Source organism: Monodon monoceros, unplaced genomic scaffold (assembly GCF_005190385.1).
Source record: "Monodon monoceros isolate NGI ecotype Baffin Bay Population unplaced genomic scaffold, NGI_Narwhal_1 Super_Scaffold_4, whole genome shotgun sequence".
NCBI lineage: Eukaryota > Metazoa > Chordata > Mammalia > Artiodactyla > Monodontidae > Monodon > Monodon monoceros.
In genome coordinates this window covers 66711619-66737617 of record NW_021703781.1, presented here as the reverse complement: position 1 = coordinate 66737617, position 25999 = coordinate 66711619, and the positions used below count along the sequence as shown (strand labels likewise).

General features: G+C 44.4%; 1 protein-coding gene across 10 annotated transcripts in view; it reads left to right on the top strand.

Moving 5' to 3' along the window:
• ABLIM1 (actin binding LIM protein 1) overlaps nt 1-25999 on the top strand; it is a 320517-nt gene that overhangs the window by 227925 nt on the left and 66593 nt on the right. Inside the window, exon 1 of one of the 10 annotated variants that reach the window (XM_029244854.1) lies at nt 6069-6877. The exons of 8 other annotated variants lie outside the window; for them this stretch is intronic. The gene's annotated coding sequence lies outside the window, so the exon portion shown is untranslated. Of the gene's footprint in view, nt 1-6068; nt 6878-25999 lie in introns of those variants that run through there. One more of the 10 variants, XM_029244855.1, reaches the window with a different exon arrangement.

Genomic DNA, 25999 nt, shown 5'->3' with positions numbered 1-25999 from the left:
AGTAGATCTTGTTCTGGGCTAAACTGTTACCTAGTGAGAGGGAACATAGGCTGTCCCAGGGCACTTGCATGGCAGATAATCTTTCTGTCACCATTGAAGATGTAATTTGCAAAGACAGACTGAATGGTGAAGTCCCCCCTTTCTTGTTCTGTGTATGTCATATAAATGCAAGCAAGACTAATAAGCTGTGTTCGTGCAGAAAAATAATTTCATTCTTCTCATTCTCACTGCACTCCCAGGAATTCATGCCTCCTTCCACTTAACTGTGGACCCAAATATATTTGAGGATGAGGGAAAGGAGAAGAATCAAGTAATATTTGTAGTCTTGGTTGAGATGGTCTCTGCCCCAGTGGACAGTGAACCACCACAATAGCCTGCTTTTGTATGATATATTTAACATTTACAAATGATCTCATGAATATTTGATCCTCACAACAGGCCTGTAAAGTGATGAAAGCAGTTACTCCTGACCTCCATCTACAGATGAGGCTGCTGAGCGCCAGAGACCTGGGGGCTGATTGGTAACAGAACCCAATTAGAAGCCAGGTCTCTCAGTTCTCAGAAGATAGGAACACACACGTACACACATGCTGCTTCGTGATCTATCTGGCAATAATCATTGCAGAAAACAAGTAATTAATTTGCCTCCCAAAATAACTTACAGAAGGACCAAAATTTACCATTCCTGGTGAAATGGGGAAAGTACCTCATTAGTGGCCCTGTTATATCTATTTTCAGGACAGTAAACATTTGCTGCTTGTTTGGTTTCCTTTTTACCCAAGTAAAATGTCACCGAAGGTCAGGGACCCTGCTCCTAGAGTCTGTTGTATTTCCACACCGTCATGCCTCATTCTCCCTTGTCTCCTTTACTCAGCTGGAGGCTCCACAGGGGCACCTGGCATGGCCCGTGGAGAATACTGTTGATGGATGGTGCCGTCTCAAGTGAGGGAGCATGCTTTCTTCACCGAGCTCTGGTCTAGGACTCCCCAAAGCTCAATGGAGAGTCAAGAAGAGCCTGGGAGGCAGTTCCAATATAGGGACACCGGTCACCTTTCCTCATTTAAAATACAGCTTAACGATAAACTGCAAAAATGGCCTCATCTTAAATATGAGTTAAGCAAGATGTGCGCTATCCATACAATGGAATATTATTCAGCAGTAAAAAGGAGTAAGGCCCTGATACCTGCTACAGCATGGATGAACCTTGAATATATTATGCTAAGTGAAAGAAGCTAGTCACAAAAGACCACCTATTATATGATTCCTACAATAGGCAAATCTGTAGAGACAGAAAGTCTATTGGTGTTTTCCAGTGTCTGTGGGGGTGAGGGAAATGACTGTTAATGGGTATGGAGTTTCTTTGGGGGGTGATGAAATGTTCTTGAATTAGATAGTGGTGATGGTTGCACAAGTCTGTGAATATACTAAAAACTACTGAATGGTACCCTTTTTTTAGAAGGGTGAATTTTATGGCATGTGGAGTATATCTCAGTGGTGTTGGTTGCAACGTCTTATTTGCAAAGAATAACTTAGTGCTAATATTTGTCCCCTCCATCATGAATAGATCAGGAGTTGGCCCAGTAGAGCATAAGAAGCACGTTGACATGATAAATGATTGGAGGAAATCTATCTGATTCACCCAAAATTATCCACTTTGTCCTACATTAATGATAAGAGGAAATGTGTTGCCAGGGTAGCAGAAGACTGTTCACAGGCAGTAAAGATTCGATATTTATTTTTAAAAAGCACCCATTTCTGCCAGCACAAACGGAAGGGCTTTCTTCTCTGGAAATGACATTCTGAAAAGACTTTGTATTTTAAGTTAAAAAAGATGTTTTGTTTTTCGGTGTTATTCTACTTCAGAGAGCTTAGCTTCTTGCTGGTGCAATGTGGCAGTGGGGTGACAGCTGAACCAAGTGGGGTAATGTGACTCTTCCAGAGAAATTAGCAAGAAGTACTGAGCATGTGCTTACGGCCCAGCACTGGGGGCCACAGAAGAAGGTGTGAGATTTAGGACTTCTTCTCAGATAGATGAGGCGTGAATTTCTAAAAGTAATAGGGTGTCCGAGTCCAAAATTACACCCCCTGTAGCGTCCCAGGGACGCCCAGAGCTCACGAGTACCCAAAGCTGTTGCAGCGTCTTCAGTCTGAGGGTGATTCTCAGTGATGGTATTGAACTTTGGAAGTAGCTAGGACCCAACAGCCGAGAGGCCGCCTGCGAAGACACGTGACCAACAAGTACAGTGAAGGGATGGGTCTCTGGTCTGGCCACTGCTCTGAGCACAGAAGTGATGGCCCCTCAGAGTTGTCCTTTCTCCTCTCCAGGACCCAACACTATGTGAGCCTCAGAAGGCTCATGTGTCTGCATTCTCATGGACCCAAAGCATCCATCCTTTCCCTTCCTCCTGTTCCCCACGTGCTCCCATCCCTGGCTCTGTTCATGTGTCCTTCACCACTATAACCCAGAAAGGGATGATTATACCCCTTCTTCTAAGGGATCGATTCCAAGGTGCCTCACCCACCGTGCAGAGGTGACCTTCAGTGAATTTCAAGGTAATTGTCATGACCATTTCTTGGTGGAGCAGCAAAAGAGTTCAATCTTTGACAGTGTATCTCAGTACACAGAAGATAACTGGGGCCGCACAGTTGTGTGAGGGCCAAGTGAGATGCACACACAACAAATGCCCTGGGGTTGAAAAGAGATCCTTGTCACTTTTTAGAAGTCAGCTTTGGATCTTGAGGAATGGGTAGGTACAGGCAGGTGAGAGTGAGAAATTTGTCTCCATTTGCCCTTGTGACTGACGTCTTAGGTCACTTTTTTCCAACTTTGTTTCTTTGGTTTTCGTTTGACTGTTTGGTTTAATTGCGTGCTTATAATGTGCTGTTTTCCACTTCAAGTCATTCTTGTAAGTAGGTTGTAAACTTTAAAAATGAAGAAAAATATATTTTCCATTGCTGACTAGCATAATTTTAATTTAATTATGAGGTTAATTGGCTTTTGTGTGTTCACCTGGATCCATTTCTCCATCTGAAAGTTCATCCATATTAGAAAATGCCCGCCACCCTCTTGGATCGGCCCATCTGGTGGATGGTGAGAGAGGCAAAGGGCTCTGTACACCCAGATCCAGCCTTTCTCCTTAAATCTGGGCTGTACCTCCAGTGGGCATTAGGGCAGCCCTTTGGTCTCAAGAAATCTCCTCTAGCTTCTGGGTTCCTGATGGCTGAGACAAAAGGTGGTGTCTCGAGCTACCTTGGCTGTATTTTGGCCTTATGTTTTTGTCCACTTAGCCCCTTGTAGCAAGTGTGCAACTTGGGGGTAGACATTGAAACGTGGCACCATCCGCAGGTCACCAGGACAACTTCTATTCTGAGCACAACTTTCTCTAGGTGAGGATGTGAAATTTTCCACGAGGCCCAGGAGATGATGACTGCTCCAGGGGAGATGGGCGCATTTGGTCCCCTTGGCCTCAGGCAGCGATGCTGCCCTGCTACCTATCTTACTAGGAACAGGCTTCCTCCTCTTTTGTTTTCCACCTGAACGTGCTTGCTTCCTGCACCTCATGGCTTCCCACCTTGTGAGGGATGTAATGCCAATTCCAGCAGATGGACCTGCCTAGAGTTTGCCAGGAGGAGTGACGGTCAGGGCTGGTACTCGTCCAGCCCAGAGAAAATGAACTGCTTCAGTAATCCCTTTCCCTAAAGGACACTTTGGAGTGGCCTTGCAAATGAAAACTGTTTATAAACCATCTATTTTCATGGCCCTGCAGCAAAACTCAAAGCTGCAGGCAGGCATCTTGGAAACACAGACAGAATCAGGAATTTTGGAGCTTGAAGTGGCCTTAGGTAAGGTGGGAGAGGGAAGAGTGGTTAGTAGAAAGAACTGACACAGCCAGACACACCAGGATTTGATTATAGTACCTACACTTAGAGCTGAGCAATGGGTAGCAAGTTGCTTAAACTCTCTGAGCCTCAGCAGCCTCATTTGTAAAATATGGATAATCTTTACCTTTTAAAGGCTTAAATCGGATTATAAATGAGTCATCTGGGACAGGGCCTGACATACAATGCTTCAAGAATGTTTTTTCCATTTTCTTCCTTTATAAATGAAGAAAAAGATTTTGTAAAAGCCCAGTACTTTGAGTGAGCTCATAACTTCCTATCTGAATGAAGGAGTCAGGCTCACCCCCACCGATTTACTCTCTGATGTAGTTAAATATGTGATTATTTCAGATGTACAAGTTAATAGTCATCAACACGTACAAAGCAAGTTGATGCTTTCTTTTGAAATTTTCGTAAATCACTTAACTTTAGACATCCACATGCGCATAAATTCAATCTATCATTGTTCCAGCAAGTATTTTCTTTTACAATACTTTTTACAAGGCATCTAGCAGCTGCTAAATAAAGATTTGTTGATGAATGATTGTTTTTCCCATTATGAATTTTTGTCATGGCCTTCACATACTCTTTGGGCATAAATTCCTCACCACCCTACTTACTAATTACTGGTTCCTTTCCCTCACGTGGGAAATAAATGCCCACGTGTCTTTTTCCTGTCTGTTAATGTCTGTTATCACATCCACCTGAGTGTGGTCTGTTAAGTATAAACTCCTGGAGGATTTGTGCTTTCTGTTTAATTGTTCTGTATAATGCCCAGCACATTTGCCTAGATGGGGCGTTCCTCAGTATCTAGGATGTTGATGGAGAGGGCTCTTAGCTTCTACGGACTGTGAGAGCTCCAATATCAGCTCCTTGATATAGACTGAGTCCCTTTGGAACAGATGTTCACCACCTGCCCCTTTGATTAGTAACATCTTTATTTGCATACCTTACAGTTCACCCTGGTTAACTGTGTGATTTAATAATCCTTAGTAAATTTACAGAGTTGTGCAACCATCATCACAGTCCAATTTTAGAACATTTCCATCACCTCAAACAGATCCCTAAGCCCATCCTTTGATTCTTTATTCTTCACTTTCTTTCCCATAATCACATGCACATGAATGTAGAGAAGGCAGTCGACAGGAAAGGCATCTCGTTATTGCTCACTAAGGGCTGCCCAACTAGGCAGGTTTCTTGAAACTCTTGACTCTGTCTGGTGGTGATTTGGGGCTCTTTTCATTTGGAAATATGCTTGGCAAATTTAAAGATGAGCCATTCTCTTTCTCTCCATCCTAGAAGATATAGAGGTAATATAGAAATAAAATCTGAAAGAGGAGCTGATAACTCCAAATATGGGAGAGTAGAAGAGGATGATTAAGTTTGGGGGGCAGTGATCCCAGATCTTATGCTCCTGTACTTCTAGCGCTGTGCCTGGGAGCATGGTTGAATTTCCCTTTTTCCTTTGTAAGGAGGGACACTTTCACTCCTCTGACAAACAGTGGACTGCCTACTAATGTCCCAAACAAGAGGCAAAGTTCTAGGATCACCTGGATATCTCATTTAAAGTATAGATTACCAGACCTCATCCAGAGATTCTAGGGGTCCAGGCTGGGGCCAGGAATCTACATGTTAACATGCCACCCTGCTCTGGGTGATTCTGGTAGGGCCAGGGGGCTACAGATCACACTTAGAGAAACTGTCCCTAAAAGGGTGTGGTGAAAGCACATTCATGGGGGCTTTTGACTCCTTGGAAGGATAGTGCACTAGAAGTTTAGCTAACCCCCTGTAATTATTATAATGTGTAATCCAGTAGCTTCCTCTTCATTTTAGAAGCACTGTTCTATTGCTAAAATCCTTACATTTCTTCAGCAATGTTTGGGATTGCTTCCAAACCAACCTAGAGAGATTACACACACACACAAAGGTCTTTTTATGTATTAGCTGATCTTTACGAGCAAATAATCTCCATGAAAAATTTCCCTAAATCACTTTAGTCTTGTTAAAAATGACAGGAGTCGTAACGGAATCTTGCCCTAGTTCTAAGGGAGGGCTACATAAAAGGGGCTGTGCTAGCACCACGGTAGAAGGTTTCTGGCTCCGTCTGTTCATAAATACGCAGAGCCTGTGGCTTTGCCTTCTGCGGCGGCTTCATCTGGCATTTCTGCAGGACAGTTTAGTGGACAGTGGGGTAAGGTGTGTAAAGTGCCTGGAATGTAGGTAACTAGTAATTTTTTTACTGCAGTAAAAGGACACAATACAAAATGTAACAACAGTGTGAAACATGGAAGCTTCATAAGTGAAGTTTGGGGGGGATCCCATTTATCTCAATACAAACATTCTGAAATATGAAAATTCTGAACAACGAGTGGAAACCAAAATCAAGTTGCACTGTGTTTTATTACACCTACAGAAAGGATGCCATAAAGTGTGCCTCCAATGCAGTGACTTAGGAGAGGAGGCTATTTCATCTCTATGCTCAGTCGTGTACCTTTCCTTCATCCCAAATCGAAGAAAGAAATTAAAAAGCATAAGACACTGGTTTCAGTGCAAGCCTCTGCCCCCGGGGACAATCGCTGTCAGATTAATGGTGCAGACAAGCGTGGGTGAATGTGAAGAAATGGTACTTTCCCCACCTGCAGTTAAAAAAAAAAGAAAGAAAGAAAACATACCCCCCTCCTTTTTCAGAAACATGGACTGGCCCGTTAGTGGTTGCTGGTGTGTTTAACTAGTAAATGCAGTGGGGAGAGGGAGGGTGGGAACGCCTGCCCCAGTCTGTTCTTTTTTCCGGTGTGTGTCTCTGGAGAGACGTGCATTTCGTTAGCCTTGCTTCAGAGAGGAGCCCGCTCGCGTCCCCCCGGCGGGCGGGGAGCCCCGGTCTGTCGGGCTGAGGTCTGGCGTTTACAAGCCTCTTTGCCGTGTTGTGAGTTTGAAGTCCAGAGTTCCCTGCTCAGCAAAACCAGGAACCGAAGCAGAAGAAAAGGAGCCCTGGATTAAGGTAAAGCGACGTTGCTGGAGGTGTCCTTGGCTTTGCAGAGCAGACGTGAAATTCCCCGCTTCCTTGGCGACATTGGAGACCCCCAGGGTCCTCCAGATGTGGTATGCTGGATCCTGGCGACAGAAGCCACTTGCTTTGGCCTGAAGGACATTTTACTTAAACTTTTTGCTTTTCTTATGATACAAATGAACTACGGAGGGTTTTTTTCCATGCATATAGTAGTAAAGAGCAGGAAAGGCAGGTTATTTGACTGAGAGTAATAGTTTATTGACCTTTTAAAGAGTGTGTTTTTTCAGACTGCTACCCCCAAGATTGAAAGGAGAGTGTGGTTTCTAGATTGTTTTGTTTTGTTTTGTCTGTGGTTGTAAAGCTCTGCGGAATTTATGTTTGAGATGAAAGAACTTAACCCTGTTTGGGGGGTCTGGTGGTAAAAGGGGCGAGGGGAATTGACTCAATTGGTCTGTTACTATAGATGTGAGGATTTTTCCTTTAAGAAGTTTCCCATGAATGAATATGGGGAAGCAAAACACTTGTGTATTATTCATATTGTCTTACAGCTACAGGTTGAAAGAGGCTGACTGTGCCCTCTCTTTACCATCTTTGGGCAGGAAATGTAAGAAATCTAGAGATTCTTGCCTTTCTAATGCAAACAGGTTTTCTGAAAACCTAGTTATTAATCAAACCATGCTCCAAAGTTTATTTTTGAGAAAAAATTTTAAAGCATGCTGTGCTAGCACTGAAGAAGGAATGAGACAAGAAAAATCATCTCAACCATGAAAGAAATAGATTTATGATTAGGGAAAGGTTAAAAAAAAGAAAAAGTGAGTCTAGCCTAAAAGTCAGCAGGTGTGGGGTTGCCATAACAGCTTCATCTATCCCTTAACTGGGACTGGGGATTTAAAAGAAAATTGAGCCTGTTTTCTCTGAGACAGTCTCAGGAGGTATGTTAAGAGGATGTGAAGTTATTTAGATTATCCAAACAGGTTCTGACAAGTAAGTGAAAATAACTAATTAAAATATTGTTGCCATTCTATAATGGATCAAAAGGCTTGTTGAGTCATGATGTACTTACAGAAAAGGTGAATTTGCCACAGCTCCTTCATATAAATTACTTTTGAGAAGGGTTTTTAAGACTAAATGTGAGGCCTGGCTCAGCCTCTTTGAAATAAGCTTTCAATGCACGTTTCGACCTCGTGTTTTCAAGTGTGTTCCTTCTGCATTTTCATGTGTCGGTGAGTTTAACCCCTGCATCTGTGGCTTATCCAACTGGGTCAGGGGCTATCATATCATGACAACAGAGGTCTGCAGGTTTTTCCCTCCAACTAAATAATAGCTAATTTAAAAGGACGGAAAAGTCCAAAATACTCAGCACTTACACCCCAAGTCTGTAGAGGGATGATCATGGTTTTGCCTCCTGTAGACCAGGTTTCTCAGCCTCAGCACGACTGGCATTTTGGATGGGGTGATTCTTTGCTGTGGGGAACTGTCCTGTGTTTAGCAGCATCCCTGGTACCCACCCACTAGATGACAGTAGCAATTCCCTCCTCAACTCAACAACTAAAAACATCTCCAGCCATTGCCAAATGTTCCCTGCGGGGCAAAAATCAGCCCCCAGTTGAGAACCACTCCTATTAAGTAACCACTTTTGAGACCTACTGGGAGGGCTGGGTTGGGGAGGCAAGACCCCAAGGGAGGGTGTTTATCAAAAGAGCAGGAACAGGACAAATATTTTGCCCTGAGCATTTTGGTCTTTGCTTTGTTTTCTTTTTGTTTGAAATCACATCCTGGGCTGGGTCGTGGAGCAGGGGTTAAGCACTCTTCTGCATATACATTCTTCTGCCCCTGGCCTCTCCCCTCCTGGTCCTTTGTGGGCCTTATTTGATGCAGTGCCTAATCAAACTTCTCTGAAAGGAATCCTATCTTAAGTGCATCCCAGAAATGCACCATTTTTTTTAAAAAAAAGCATCTCGTATTATAGCACGTTTTATAAGGTGTAAAAAATAGGTGTGCCTTGTGTGTAAATCTGGGCACACCTATTTGGTTTTTCTTCTGGAACCTGTAGCTAAGTGCTTTCATTTCTTTTTTCCTTTCCCCCTCTGCACCAGTAACTCTCAGACTTTCTGATTGAGAGTTGGGTCTCATTTTGTCAATGAAATAAAATAGTCACAGCCTTTTTCCAGTGCACAGATACCAAAAAAGTCAATGGCTGGAACTTTTTCCGTTTAAAAGTTTTCTTACACCTTTAGCATATGCTGTTGTGTGTTTGCTGTCAGAGGTTAACAGATTACAAAATGAAATCGTAACAAATTCTGGAACAAAACATTGGAAATAGCCAATTTTGCTTAGTTCTACTTAACTTTTCTTGGTGGACCTATGTTCTAATTATAGCTTTAAATTTTATAAGTATACATTCATAATCTTATTAAACAACGATCTGATATACAGACTATATGTATTACATGTTCTTGGCATTTCTCCAAGAACATGATATGATGTGCTGAGCACCATGGTATGTTGCAAGGAGTGGCCACAGGCTGCTCTGGGGAGGGAACCCTCCTCAGGCCCAGCTCGGGTAGGGGTGGTGCCTGACATTGGCTGAGCATATCAGGAAACACCTCTACTTGTTGGAGTCATTCTTGGTGATGGGTTGGAATGGCCCATGGTGTTTTCTGTGACTCATTACAAAGCACATCTTCCGTTTACCTCTACTTGGAGGTACCTATGTATCCGACACCTTGTGCTCTCTTAGAAGCATTTCCTCATTTGAAAATCCACTCCCTCGTTTACTAGATCTAAGATCTATGAATGCAGAAAACATAAGTATTTTAGGTCCATTTTATCACCAGGATGTAGCACAGTGACTATGGATGCTGGCTGCTCAGTAGTTGATGAATAAACAAGTGGATGTCAGTGATTCCCATACAAAGACCACCCGGGAGCTTTGTCTGCAAGAAGTTCGCATGTCTACCACCTGTGTCCTGTCCACATAGTCTATTCTGTGTATTTTTTTCAAAAGGACAAATCCATTCCCCATCCAAGCAGCCTTTAATGTTTGAAAGACTACCAGGGAAATCTTTTAAGGATATAGGAATAGTGGTTCTGCGGGTTGTAAAATTTGGAGGGGAGAGCTTTATAAATTTTTCTTCCTGAGGTCCAGATATTAAACTTATGCTCTTATATTTAAAGCCCCACATGCTAAAGCTGCTTGTGGCTTCAGTGAGAAGAAGAGCATGCCAAGCCTAGGACTTGACCTAAAGGCAATGTATTCCTATCCTCTTTGTTTTTAAGAAAATTATCCAGTCCAATGAACTTGTAGATCACAAATGAAAAAATATGCCTTATATATTCTTATGTATTAGAGTATGAAGTCTTCGAGAATTGGGAGTGTCTACTGGGAAGTCAGAACAGTGCTGCTTAAAAGAGCCTACATTTCGGGCTTCCCTGGTGGCGCGGTGGTTGAGAGTCCACCTGCCGATGCAGGGGACACGGGTTCGTGCCCTGGTCCGGGAAGATCCCACATGCCGCGGAGCGGCTGGGCCCGTGAGCCATGGCTGCTGAGCCTGTGCGTCCAGAGCCTGTGCTCCGCAACGGGAGAGGCCACAACAGTGAGAGGCCCGCGTACACACACACAAAAAAAGAGCCCACATTTCTTGAATCAGATATCAGGACATGGGGTGTCCAGATGAGGCAGATGACTTGAAATGGGGACTTCCCTGGAATATGCAGGATGTAAAGATGTAGTAGTGGTATGTAAAGGAGCCCAAGATGGCCTTAATGCTGTGATTCAAAGACTGTCCCCAGCTCCGTTTTCTAAAGCAGAGCCCCTGGTATGAGTCTATATGGGCAAGAATGAGTCTAACTGGTGCCTTAAGCTGCCCAGGCTTAAACTGTGACCTTGCAGGGAGGGGGCCCCAATAAAAGAGGAAACAAACCCCACTGCTTTTCCTGTTCACCAAGCCTGGAATGTCTTTGGCAAATACGTGTCTGTGTCCTCAGCATCGCTGGTTCACATTGAGGTCGTTTTTTTGCTCATAAACATTAGATGAAGCAGGAATGCTTGCTTACACTTAAGGCGGCTTTTATCTTACCCTCCTGCTAAATAATAATAGTGTTAGTTTGTCTTGGGGCTCTGCAGCTGGCTCCTTGCATCCGCGCTTATATCCGTATACCTTGTCCAAATAAACATACTTGAAAAGATAGAGAAATGTGTTTTGAACAGTTTAGAACATCCTCTAACAGAGAGTTTTAGCCCAGCTTTCTGCTTTGTTTTGGCAGCTTGTTTAGGAAGCAAAGTGTATCTTGTTCTGGCAACAGATTAAAGAAGGTGTTGGTTCTTACATAACAAAGTTTAGGGCCTAAGGACTGGGGTGGGGGGTGCTGGCGAGTGCAGATTTCCAGCCTTCCTTTGTGGGTTTTTTTTTTTTTTGCTGTACGCGGGCCTCTCACCGCTGTGGCCTCTCCCGTTGCGGAGCACAGGCTCAGCAGCCATGGCTCACGGGCCCAGCCGCTCTGCGGCATGTGGGATCTTCCCGGACCAGGACACGAACCCATGTCCCCTGCATCGGCAGGCGGACTCCCAACCACTGCGCCACCAGAGAAGCCCTCCTTTGTGGTTTTTAAAGAGTTTTAAAGCATAAGGAAAAAATGTACCTTTTTTTTTTATATATATAAATTTATTTATTTTATTTTTGGCTGCGTTGGGTCTTCATTGCTGCACGTGGGCTTTCTCTAGTTGCAGTGAACAGGGGCTACTCTTCGTTACGGTGCGCGGGCTTCTCATTGCGGTGGCTTCTCTTGTTGCAAAGCACGGGCTCTAGGCACGCAGGCTTCAGTAGTTGTGGCGCACGGGCTTAGTTGCTCCGCGGCATGTGGGATCTTCCCAGACCCGTACCAGGGTCCAAACCCATGTCCCCTGCATTGGCAGGCTGATTCTTAACCACTGCGCCACCAGGGAAACCCCTGTGGGTTTTTTTTGTTTTGACTTTTAACCTCAGAACTGTAAAAACCTATTGAAAAACCTTAACTTGGCTTAGCCAGCCCTCTGCAATTAAGCTCCTGCCCTGCCCCCCCAAGTCACCTACGTCTCTCCCCTCAATTCACTCCAGCCCACTGGCCCTCTTTCTGTCTCTCAAGCACTCTCTCGCCGTCTTGGGGCCTTTGTACTCGCTGTTCCCTCTGCCTGGAACATTCTTCCCCCAGGTCCCCTGGCCCTGTTTTATTCTCTTCATGGCACTTTTTTTCCACGATATGAAATTCTTCTTTGTTTATATACACATCATTGTCTGTCACCTGTTGCTAGAATGTAAACTTCATGACAGGTGCTGCCATGTTCCCAGCACCTAAAACAGGATCTGCAAATGAATGCATTTACAAAACAGAAACAGACTCACAGACGTAGAAAACAAACTTATAGTTACCAAAAGGGAAAGGGTGGGGGAGGGATATATTAGGAGCTTGGGATTAACAGACACACACTACTTTATATAAAACAGGTAAACAACAAGGTCCTACTATATAGCACAGCGCACTACATTCAGTATCCTGTAGTAACCTGTAATCCTATAATGGAAAAGAATCTGAAAAAGAATAGATATATGTAACTGAATTACTTTGCTGTACACCAGAAACTAACACAACATTGTAAATCCACTGTACTTCAATACAATAAAATAAAATAGTATCTGATGGAAGGTAGGTAGGTGTTCAATAAATGGATGGTGGATGGATAGATGGAGGAATGAATGGGGAGGGAGGGAAGGAGGCGGGGGGTGCTATCTGCCTAGTAACCTCCTGCTCCCCTTTAAATCTAACCAAGCGCTCCCCTTCTGTGGTGCCCCCCTCCGCAGTAGTCTTGGGTGGTTTTCTCCCCCATGCCCACCTCACTGGGCACATCACACCAACAGTGTCACCTGTTGTAGTCCCTTGTTTTGGAGTCAGCCACACCTCTGCAGGGTAAGCATCGGGACAGGAATATCTAATAAAGGGTGATTATGGCTGTAGTTATTATTAGTTCTTACTGCACTTTATAACCCTATCTCATTAATGTCCTTTCACCCATGTGCATTACTCTGTATTACTTTCACCTTTGTTTTGCAAATAAGGAAACTGAGGCTCAGAGCAGCTGCCCAGATGATTACTGGCAGGGCCTGGATTTGAATCCATAATGTCTGTCTCCAAAGCCCATAGTCCATGGCATTTGTTTCCTCTTCATCAGGTTGATGAGAATTGGTCCGCCATCAGCTTTTGCCAAATGAATGAAACCTAAGACCTCACCTCACCTCCTCCCTCTCTTCCTTATTATTTGAGCTTATAAGCACTACTTATAATATAAACATTATTTATAATATTATTTGCAATATTATATAAATAGTGTAAAGATGAGCTTATTAGCTCATCTCTAAGGACAACTAGCTGGTGTATCTTAAGTCACTTTTTTAAACTGTCAGGGCTTAATTGATTAATTAAACTCTCATTTTTCTCATGTAAGCAAATCCATTAGTAAAAAGCTCAGCTATTGTTGAGTCATGCATACGAACTCTAACCGAGCTGGTTCCTGGGCAGCCCTAGGGACCACTTTCCCTGTTTTCAGCTCCCAGCGTTACATTGATTTCCCTTAGAACATAAAGCTTCTCACTAAGAAAAGAACGTAGCAGCCATAGATGGACATTTCAAGTGAAAAAAAAAAAAAAAAAACCTAGGAAAAAGCCTAAAAATGTAAAATGTGTCAGTGTTTCTTCTCATATTTTTAACACAACCAAGTGCTTCCAATTGCCTGCCCCTCCACTTGGTTGCGTTAAAAATATGGAAGAAGGGCTGACACCAGTCTTTATGAGTTTGGTTGGCCCCAGGATGCTCCATTGCTGAGGTAGAAAGCCAAGATCAGAAGCCTCTGCTGACACATGCATGTAATTCTCTAAGCCCGTTCTAAGGTGATAAAAGCTGCTGAATTTTCATAGCGTTGTGGTGGAAAGAGTTAACCGCGCTCATGCCCCAGGTGTCCTCATCTGGTGTGCCCAGTAATGTGAGTCTTCGGGCAGGAACTAGGCAGACTGTGCTGGTGTGTTACGAGCAGTTCCCTCATCGTCTGGCAGCTTGAATTTTCCAGCACACGACAAGTCCCGATGACGACTCTAACAGGGCAGAGTCCTGACAAGGCTGGTCCATCAAAGCTTTCCTTGGGGCAGAACCAAGTTTCACCCAGGTTTGGGGCCAACCCAGCTGGTTCCCATTTTCCTTGGTGGGAGGATAAGCAGGAAGATGGAGTTCATGTGTGATAAAATCAAAAGGCCCTGCAGCACTGGGGGTGGGACCACCAAGAGGCGCTCTGTCGTGGGTAGCATGTGTGTGGAATCTGTCACGAACCCCAATATGTGACCCAGCTTCTCTGTCCATCACAGCCACTACTGGCCCTTTAACCATCCCTGAGAAAAATTGGAGGGACTGTGACTTTTTAACACAACTTTTTAACACAACTCTCAAGCTCCATAATGGTCTTGGGTGTGCTCATTAATAACTGTGTCTCGTGGTTTGAATTTAACTGACTTTGCAATGAGAGTATTGGAAAGGAATTTCTGACTGAGCTCATGCATTACTTCCAGCTCAGAGCCATTTGGTAACTGGGGCCTTGCCTAATCTGAGCTCACACTGACGCGGGGTGCAACTCAGTTGGCTGGTTCCCAGACCTGGCCTGGCACCAACCTGAAAGATCTCTTCTCTACCTGCTTTTCTGTGTTAAAGGTAATTCCTGCTCAAGACCCCTAGAAATACCATGGCAGGAACGTTACATAGATTTAATCTGGTCTGACCTTCTTAAAGTTAAGGATATTGAGACCCAGAAAACACAAGAAGGTACAACCTATTGGTGAGAGCGAAAAGCAAGCCTCAGAGCAGTTCTGTGTTTCACCACCCCCAGCACTCCCCAGGCCACCCCGTTCAACTACTTCTCTGCTTATTGTACAAAAAAAAAAAAAAAAGTACTCCAAAAGGCCTTCGGAATATTAAAGCTGTTGCATGAAAGCAGGGTGCTAGGGAGTTGAGTGAATTTCTCTGCTGGTCGTTCCGTGGATATTTGAGAATTTTTGCTCAAAGCTTTATTTTATATTCTCTTTGTTTTGAGACACCTTCCCTTTCCAGGCCACTAGATACTTTCCTTCTTATCCTGAAAACGTCTGAGTTCCCACCTGCTTCCAGGGAGATGGTTGATGACTGCCTGGGATGCCCTGCCCTGTCCAAGTAGAGAACTTCTAAAAGTTTTCTTTACAAAGTAATGTGTGCTCCTTTTAAATAAATATGAATAAACAAAGAAGCACATGGTGTAGAATCATACAAGGCAGAGGGCAGATGGTAACTCTGTCTGTACAGACTCTTTCTGTAAGGGGCCGGATAGTAAATATTTTCAGCTTCACGGACCATTACTCTCTCTGTCTTAGCTACTCAGTTCTTCTGTTGAAGGGCCAGAGTAGCCATGGACACCACGCAAACGAATGGACATGGCTGCGTTCCAATAAAGCTTTATTTACAAAAGCAGGGCTACAGTTTGCCAGCTGTAGACATCCCAGTAGACATCCCCCTCTCCCTCCCCACCCCCGCTCCCCAGAGGTGGGTGTTGTTCGGAGTCCCTGGCAGCCACAGAAGTGTTTACGTATCTGGAGTTTAGGCACATGGATTCTGTCATCCCGAATGTAGTTCTGTATCTTGCTTTTCTCCTGTTGCCAACGCACAGATAAACGTGGGATGGTATATATTCTTGTTTTAGACAAATAGGACCATGTTGTGCCTATTGTTTTACAGTTTCCTTTTCTTCACTTGGCAGTGACTCAGGGCCAGTGCTTATGGATTTAGGACTTTATTCCTAAAGGCCACACAGTGGCCTCATTCTTTACCTTGCTCCAAGAAACCATAACAAATACAAGAGAATAACTATAGATGTAAATAATTACTGGCCGACAGTCAAAGATGATGTCTTGTTGGCTTCACATCATCCCGTGTGTCTGGGCGGCACTCCACGTTAGCCGTTCTAGAGGGGGGATCGCTTCAGCCTCCTTGCTTCCAGCCCAGCACCGTGTACAAAGGGGCAAGTTAATACATGACTTTGCATGACGATGAGGGTTTCCAAGCAAATTTTAGGATTAACATCATGATTGATTATGAAGAGATTTCTGTGAAATCCTGAAAATGCCAAGTTTTGTGTAGTGCTGTGGAATATGGTTTGTGGTGAATGAGGTTAGACCCGCCCTGTGCCTGCCCTTCAGTGTCTGTGCTTTTGGAGATGCCCTGTGTTCATTTCCTAGGGCTGCTGTAACAAAGGACCACAAACTTGGTGGCTTAGAACAACAGAAATCTATTCACGCACAGTCCTGGGCACCAGACAACTGAAATCGAGGTGGTGTCAGTAGGGTTGTGGGCTCCTTCTGGAGGCTCTGACGGAGAGCCCGTCCCATGTTCTCTCCTAGCTTCTGACGGCGGCTGGCAATCCTGAACGTTCCTTGGCTTGTGGACATATCACTCCAATCTTTGCCAGTCTCCCCGTGGCCTTCCTGTTTGTGTCTCTCGATCTGTTTCCCCTTCTCTTTTCTCACAAGGACTTGTCATTGGATTTAGGGCCCACCCTAATCCCGGATGACCTCATCTCAAGATCCTTACCTTAATTACATCTGCAAAACCCCTATACCTAGCAAGGTTACATTCTGAGGTTCCAGGTGAACATGCCTTGAAGGAGCCACAATTCAACCCACTCCATGTCCTCTGTCTAAACATCAGTGTTCTTCCTTCTCAAGTTTTTCTCCTTGCCTCATTCTTGTCATAAGCAGCCCTGCTTTTTGAGGAGAACCCTGGCAGCCCCAGGAATGGCATCTGCTGAGAGTTACTTGCAAGTCTAAGATCAGTCACAGAAATCACCGGCCAGAACTGCAAGGCTTCGAGGAATTTTCTTGCCAAGTTCAGCAAAATAAGAGGTTAATGAGAAAAGTATTTGCATATCAGATACCTTAATTGAAAAGGAAGCAGGGCTTCCCTGGTGGCACGGTGGTTAAGAATCCGCCTGCTAATGCAGGGGACACGGGTACAAGCCCTGGTCCAGGAAGATCCCACATGCCTCGGAGCAGCGAAGCCTGTGCCACAACTACTGAGCCTGTGCTCTAGAGCCTGCGAGCCACAACTAATGAGCCCGCGTGGCACAACTGCTGAAGCCCGTGCGCCTAGAACCCGTGCTCCGCAACAAGAGAAGCCACCGCAACGAGAAGCCTGAGCACTGCAACGAAGAGTAGCCCCCGCTCGCCGCAACTAGAGAAAAGCCCGCACGCAGCAACGAAGACCCAATGCAGCCAAAAATAAATAAATAAATTTATTTTTTAAAAAAAGAAAAGGAAGCAGAAGGAAAACTTTCTTTTGTAATCCGCAGGGGTTTTTAGTTCAGATGGTGCCAGCTGAATGGTGGCCTTGCTCTGAAATTAACCAGCACTGGTAGTTGAGTTTCGAAGTTTGACTCCAGCGTGAGGCCTGGATTACCAACACCATCATTTGTATAATTTTTCAGAAGAAAGTTGTATTCGTGCAAAACTAAAGGACTGTAGCTGGGTACGTCACTTGTTTTTATGTTGTGGCCTCTCCCGTTGCGGAGCACAGGCTCCGGACGCGCAGGCTCAGCGGCCATGGCTTCCGGGCCCAGCCACTCCGCGGCATGTGGGATCTTCCCGGACCGGGGCACGAACCCGTGCCCCTGCATCGGCAGGCGGACTCTCAACCACTGCGCCACCAGGGAAGCCCCGTCACTTGTTTTTAACAGTTTGAGAAAACAACTGTTATTTGTGTTGCATAAGGCATTTGGATGCAAAAAGGTTTTAGTTTCTAAAATTGAGAAGTGAGGCCAGCCCAATTTCCCCTGGGAGACAGCACCTTTGGTCAAAAGTGGCAGAAACTCACCTCAGTCCAGCTGTCTTAGTGTCCTAGGGCTGCCGTAACAAAGTACTACAAAGCGGGTTACTTTAAAGCAGCAGAAACTTATTCTCTCACAGTTCTGGAGGCTAGGAGTCTACAGTCAAGGTGTTGGCATGGCCAGCCTCTCTCCGAGGCCTCTGTGAGGGCAGGAGGGGGGTTCCTTTTGCCTGGTCCAGATTCTGGTAGCGCCAGGCATTCCTTGGCTTGTGGCAGCGTAACTCCAATCTCTGCCTCCTGTGACCTGGCATTCTAAGGAAGCCTGTCACCCTTTCCTCCTCTTATGAGGACACCAGCCATCCTGGATTAAGAGCCAACCTAACTCTGGTCTGACCTCATCTTAACTAATTACATCTGCAACAACCCGGTTTCCAAAGAGGAGCACATTCTGAGGTGTTGGGAATTGGAATTGCAACAAACGTATCTTCTTAGGGGGCACAAGTCAACCCCTAACACCAAGTAAAGCACAACAGGACCAGGCCGCCACAGAGGGCCGGAGGGGCTGAAGCCTGGGCCTCAGGTGCTGTGTGTGTGCTCTGGGCGTCGGCTTGTCTCTGCAGGTGTGTTCGTGCTCACAAACCTACTCTCTCTGCTTGGAAAGAACGGAGCTACAGGGGCTCCGAGCAGCTCAACCTCAGGGGAAAAGGCTGCTCTCTCCCCTGCTCACCTCAGGAAGTCCTGGGGAAGGTGCCATTGCCATGGTGTGGTCACCTTTCCAGCCTGGATCATTCTCTGTGGCCTGTGGTGGGTCGTGGAGACGATGGCAGTTCTGTGTCTGGAGTTGTGGGGAGGATGAGGCTCTCCCCAAAGCAAGGTGGCCTTAACTCGCTCACTGGGGGATCATGAGCGTGGGGTAGCCTCAGCCACACGTTACTTCTAAATGACCCTGGTCTTGACTTGCTATTAATGTGATTTCGTGCGTGGATTTGTTCTTTTACACCCACTGCGCATTCACCTGGACTAACCCGCGTTCAGGTGCTGGGAGATGTCCCCAGATGTGTTTTAGATTTTTTGTTTCTCTGAAAGGTTTGCATTCAGGCAAAAAGCCCATGGAGACTCTTCACTGAATCTTTAATCCCTAAGGGTGCCATGGTGGTAGCTATCAAGGACGAGTACTTTGTGCCTCTTAGTTTTCAAAGTAATGCTTTTAAATTTCTAAACAGGATCGCAATAGTGTAGACACACTTTTAAACTCTGCTAAGTGGCCTGTGGGAAGCCCGTTTCCTGTACTTTGAATGCCTTTTTGTGTTTTTATGCACTCACTGCTGGAAAGGTACGGTTCTAGTTCAACTATAAAAATTAAATCAGGGGAATGATTGCATAAATTAACAAAACAGCTCATAATTCAAAATGCCCATTTCGGGCTTCCCTGGTGGCGCAGTGGTTGCGAGTCCGCCTGCCGGTGCAGGGGACACGGGTTCGTGCCCCGGTCCGGGAAGATCCCACATGCCGCGGAGCGGCTGGGCCCGTGAGCCATGGCCGCTGAGCCTGCGCGTCCGGAGCCTGTGCTCCGCAACGGGAGAGGCCACAACAGGGAGAGGCCCGCGTACCGCAAAAAAAAAAATGCCCATTTCGTGTCTTAATTATGTTTATTTCTATCTAATATTGAAAAATAACTTCTTATTCTCTGAGTCTACTGCCAGCAGCATAGAGCAAGCCACCTGAGATAACTAATCTACAGATAGTCCAAGAAGAGATACCCATACAGCCTAGAAGCCAGACACACTGATTCCCTGGGTACCATCATTTGAGGGATTGCATCGTTTGAAAACTTTTCAGGCTTGTGATGACATTTTCAAGAATCTCTCTGTCTTGGAAATTTGAAACATGACCCAAACTTAGCAGATATCAGTAGCCAACTAGATTCTGCCAGGGCACTAATCCTTGCCGTCTCTTTGGTAAAGGATATATTTCTTGGTAGCATTGAATCCATCACCTTTCTCAGAAAAATCGATCGTTTATGTCTACATAGTCTGGACTAGACAGGAATGCTAAGAACCATTTAGCTGTTCTTTTGTTCCTGGTTAATGAGGGACGCCCTTTGCTCTCTCCAGCCACCAGAATTAGTGAGGGACATTAAATTCACGTCGACTCTAAGCCCACTAGTGCTGCAGGCTGAGTTGGACTTTTATTGGTGGTCGTTTACTCTAGGTTAGGAAGAGGTGAACTGAAGCAAGTCTACCCGGTGAAATTGCTGTGATGTGGTATAAGCTAGCTCGGGATAAATTGAGTGTGAAATCATTACTGTCGGATGTTGCCTGCCAGTGGCTTTGTGTGTGTGTGTGTATGATAATTATTTTTGCTTGATTTAAGGGGTGGTAGAATACTGGCTGTTACTGAAAAAAAGCTAATTTCTTCCTGTTCTGAGCCGTTATGTCTCATGGTTGGGACGTTTGAAACACAGTTTTCTAAGATCACTGCTTTTCTGCCATGAAGAACTAGTATCCTTCTTTCTTCTCTTTCTATCCCTTCTGTGATTTTTCTTCTCTCAGTTTATCCCATCTATCAGTTAAATGTATAAGGGGTAAGAAATGAGCTTTTAGCTGACCATTATATATGGAAATTATATAGAAAAGCAACTTGAGGTAAAGAAACGTCTGGTTTTCTGGGTTTGCTTTTGTGTGTTGGGGAAAGAGAGGGTGGATGGAGTGGTCCAGGTGGGTATGTTCTTGGCTGTGATGTGAGTGATAGGGAAAAAAGTCTTGAGTTTTGGTACATATAGTAATGAAAGGGAGATTCTGCTTACCTTTCTAATCTCCATTTACAGGGCCATTTTCTGTGATGTCTTCTCTGACCCCTTGAATCATTATCACCCTCTGTCCCCTCCTCTTGATCCCAGGGCAGAGTCTTTCATTCAGTGAATGCTTATTGAGCACTTACTGTTTACACAAACTGGGGATGCAGAAATGAACAAGGCTTCTGCCTAAAGGCTCTGACCTCATGCACACAGGCCTCTGGTCCCTAGAAAACACAGCTGGACATTACTATATACTAGGCGCTCACATGTGTGCATTACATTGGGTTGGAACACATTTCCTTTCTCCAGATCACTAAATCTGGCCTGCTCTATGCACAGGTGAAAACAGCAGTTTGTTCAGCCTCCTGCCTTTAATAGACTCATTATTTTTGGAATAAGTATCCCTCTCAGCAAGGTTTACAAATCTAAGTCATCTTGTGCTCATCACGGCTGGCCTGCAGCAAGGAAGTGGGAACAGCTTTCCTGTCCTAATTGGACAGAAGGCAGTTGACTTGTCTTGAATGGGGAGTGCCTGGACCAACCTTTCCAGGAAGATGCTAAGAGAGCATCTGTGCACCTGAGATAGTTTGTTGATAAGGAAGTGATGCCACCGTTTTCACGCTGGAGAGAGTGGCAGAGGGACAGCTGTTTGGTCCCATAAGAAAGGGAGGCCTTTAAACTTGATGATACTGGAGAATATAGACAGTTGGTTTTTCTCTTGAGAGTTGGGAGTGTTTTTTGCAGGTGACCTGTTTGTTTCATACTGAAAGAATTAGAATTACTCTTTCCCAGGAAATGTATTAGGAGCAAATTACAGGAAGTAGGACTATTCTAGAAAGAGGTGAGGGGGGATAAAAAAGAATTTTTAAAAGGAAAACACAGCTTAGAATAGAATAAAATCCTAATGTAAATTTACCAATATAGTTTGATTTCAAAAATTCATTCTGTCGTTGCTCTACAGCATGATAATTTTTCTCAGTACTATACTTACCTAACATATTTTGGGTCTACTAGTTTGAGGTATAATTCATTCTTTAAACAGCATTTAGCATTTAATGCTTGTACTTGCTAGCTGATTGCATAATTATTGTTATAATATACAATTATAAAGGACACGGTCCCTGCCTTAATGGAACGTAAAAGTTAGTGGCAGTCCTAAAACACAGAAATATCTAGAAGCTCAAGGCACTATATGAATGGGATAACTGAATGCTCTTTATTTAAGAGTGCAGTTGAGGCGGGGTCATATCCGGGTGAAATTGATAAGAAAAGTCCCTAGAGAAGGCAGCTTTTGACCCAATGCTTGGAGCATTGGTATTTTATTATATAAAGTAGACTATTTTTGTAAAATATACCTACTATGTGCTCAACACCTACAAGACTCTGGAAATATGAAAATGAATAAGACAGTGTCCTTTCTTCTGAGAAGTGAAAAGTCTAGTGGGAAAACCGGTTAAGTAACCAGCAGTTATAATTTATTGCATTAGATAAATGGGTGTCTACTTCCATCAGTGTTTAAAAAGTATATATTCGAGACCAGAAATAAATGCAAGTCGAAGGGAATGCCCGAATCTGGGGAGTTGGAGAAGGCTCACTCTAGAAGTTCTCAGCCTGAGCTGCACCTGGGAATCACTAGGGGAGCTCGTTAAAGCTGCTGGTGCCCAAGCCCTTCCCCAGAGCTACTCCACCTCTCTCGAGGGGAACCTATAATTCTTTAAAGCTGGACAGGTAGATTGAGACCAGATTGTGGAGGCTGTTGAATGCCGGGGTAGGAAGTTCAACTTTTGTCAGTAGGTAATGGGATGACATTAAAGACGTTTTATCCAGAGAGGATTGTGATCCATGTGGTGTTCAATAAAAACTAACCTGCCGTTTAAATGTCCTTAGCTCAGTAAAGGGCCTCTGGTCCAGTTGCTGAGTGGTGAGGAGGGAGGACGACATTTCTTTGCAGAGTGGCTGCTTTTCCGGGCAGCTGGACTTTTCCTGTCTGTGTGCCTGCCTGCCTGTCTGTCGTCAGAGGAGCTGGCTGGCTTTGACTAAGTTCAGTAGACTTTGCTAAGGAGCACTTGGATGCCTTGACCTCAGAACTCAGGCCAGTCTGCTGCCCTGGGGCAAAGTGCAGGCTTGACATCGGCTCAGGTCACAGGGTCTAACACTTCAAAGGTTCCAGAGCTGTGTGACTGCACAGAATCACCGGTCCATGTCTGTGACTCAGGCTGTCATCTGAGTCCCAGCATCTAGCCACGACAAGGTCACTGGCTCCCCTCTGACAGGACCCTCTGTCACCTGACATAACGTGTGGGAGGGGGCCGCAGGTGCGGCTGGCAGGGTACCTGCCCTCCTGGGCAGAACTCTCTGCTTATCCTGGCTCCAGCCCCAGGCCTGCCCTTCCAGAGGAATCCAGAGGGTTGGTCGCAGAGCAAGCCCCCACCCAGGCTGTAAAGACTGGAATGTGAATCATGTATCTCTTTCTTTGCAGGGTACAGAAATGCTTTGGTCGTCATCCAAAGACATGAGCTTTGTTTTTAAATGGGTTCTGATTTGGGTATTGCCAAACATGGGGTCCTGAATTCTTTCATACATCTCCCTCTCCGTCTTAGAATTTACTTTGCACTCTGTTTCTTCTTGCTCCTGACTATTAGCACTGACAGTGATGGCCAGAGCACCCCTCCCCGCTGCTCCTAGTGAAACGGTAGAGTCTGGGCTCTGCAGATTCTGGGCTGGAAGGCTTGGTTGTTTGTTAAGGGGGTAGAGTCCAGCCACAGTGGGAGAGGAAATCAGACAAGGTTGTTTTTAAAAGCAAGTTGTGTTTCTCTGACTGTTCTGGTATTGGTTCCCACCCTGAAGACTCCTCTAACCCTGGGGAAGAAAAAATATTTTTAGTCTGATACTGGGCTGTAGGCAGCCCAGAGCTGAACCATCTGTAAAAGAGTTGATAACTCAGAGCCATGGTTTTAGTGGAAATAACTTGTAAGGATCACCCAAGACTCCAAAGCAAGGCAAGGGCTATGCCCAAGGCTCTGGGTCTTACCCAACTCTCATGAAGTCCTTTAAGAGTTACGTTAGAATAGAAATATCGAGGAAGGAAAAAGAATGGGTGGACTAGAGAAATGTTTGCAATTCCTGGAGAAGATCAAAATCGTAGAAGTGGAATTTACTTTAGAGATAGCAACTTGATGAAGAAAAGCAGTTGACAAACTAGAATCTCCCTGAATTGGGATGACATGTTTCCTGTACACTATATAACAAGCTTAAATATTTTTAATTTAAAAAAACCCTGCTTTCTGTATGTTTCCTACAAGTTACAAAGTCATTACTAAGATGATAAATACAGGGGACCTGCATGCTCTTTCCCATCCCCTCTCCCAGGTACACACTTGTGCCATTTGGCCGCCAGGACATGTGTATTGATCGTTGATTCCCTTGGAGCATCTGGCAGGGACGAGACGCTTTGGATTGCTGTTATTTGTGCATTCCTGACTCCAACATGCTCTTGAGTTGGAAAAGAGACCAGGAATGAGATCACGAGTAATAAGAAACGTTAAGTGTTTGCCCTTGAACAAGAGACAAAAATTATCCAGTTGGGATTAGATTTCAAGAATGTTGAACTTGAAGGCAAATATTTATCTCCTGGTGTTAAGAAAGGAAAAGATGTAAAACCTTTGACCTTGACTGTAGGGCGGTGTCTGCATTTGAAAAATGGGTTGCATTAAACCGTAAGCATGATGAGTTTCTCATTGTTCCCTCCCTGGAATTATGCAAATAGTTTTTAGCACGTGCAGAGCAGCAGCTGACCTGGCGTTCTACTCAGTGTTCACCGTAATATCCCACTGGATTCTGAGAGTCTGTCCCTCTTGGGTCTAACTTCCTAAAGAGACCCCTTAAAAATCTCTTTCAGAGTGTAAGTATTTGGAAAGAAAATGGCCTAGAATCAGCTGGTATTTTGCAACCTAGTTCATCCTCTCCCTGTGTCATAGTACTCAAGGTAAATTTACATGTAATTAACATTTCTTTTACCTACATAGCAATCTTGCAAACTAGGCAGAAGCAATACTTTTCTACCCTTTTAACATTATAGAACATACAAGTCTTCTCAGACAGTACGTAGATTTGGGGGAAATAAGCTGTTGGGTCCCAATACATCCAAACATGCTGAAAGTTCAGTACAGTATTCAACCTAACAGATTTCTCAGATATCCACCTTTTACATTCCTGACGTTGCACATACCGAGACTGGGGCAGCCTAATAACATGTCTAAAATGGGCCAAAATGACACTCTCCTAACGAGACCCCAGGAACCAGGATCATTTTCTAGTCCACAATATCAAACTATCAGCCCAAGTGAGTTATTGTTGTGCAAGTGATAGTCTTCAAAGATCCCTTGGACCTTACCTGGGTAGTTAGCTGCTGTACTCCCTCATGAGAATTCATGGAAGAAGGAAAAAAAAAATGCTTATTATTTTTAAGCTGTCCAAGTTACCAAAGTAATTTCCAGTCTTTCTGACCCTTGACATGTAGCAGGATGTAGGGGGAAGGGAGAATGGACTTAATCAAAAACCCTAGACTGAACACTAGCTCTGTAACTTAGAAGGCTTTTCTTAGTCCATAAATAGGCATAAGAGTAATAGGGTACCCCCGAAGCATTGGGTGGGTTAAACGGGAAGGTGCTTCACAAACGTTCAACTACAAAACAAATGCAAAAGACATGATTAACAATAAAAATAATGGCTAAGAAATGTTTAAGCTCAATCATGAGAGGAAAAGTGAAATCTTTTGGTAGCCACTGAAGTCCTCAACCTCCCAATTCCAATTCTTTTTTGATCCTTGCCAGTGGGCCTTAGCCCTGACTGGAAGAAGCCACTTTTGAAGCTTCATGACAAAGACTTGTGCAGAGTGATCCAGGGAGTGCCAGCCATCGCCTGCTGATTTGGGAATTAAATATGAGGACTATTTGCATTTCATCCACGTCTCTCCATCAGTTCATCCACGTCTCTCGAACAGAAAGACGAGGATAAAAGGAGAATTGGAAATTGCTCAGTGACACTCTGGAGATACTGGAATAATGGATACCTGATGGGATTAAAGTACAGAGAGGCCATTTTATTAAAAAAAAAAAAATCATTCACTTCACAGAGGTTAGAAGACACTTTGGGAATCTATTTGCTAAAGTGCTCTTAATTTGATTCTTCTTATTTAATTCCTTCTAATTCCTCTCAGATTAAAATTGTAATAAAAGGCAAAAACCACTTTGGATAACTGTTTGGCAGCACTCAATCTGAACATAAACGTATGCAGTGACCTTGACATACATTGTCTACTTTTATGTATATGTACCACTGAAATGTGTATATAATTCACCAAAAGACATGGGCAGAAAATTTCACAGCAACACAGTTCAAAACAGCCAACATGTAAAAACTACCAAAATGTCCATCAAGAGTGGAATGGATAA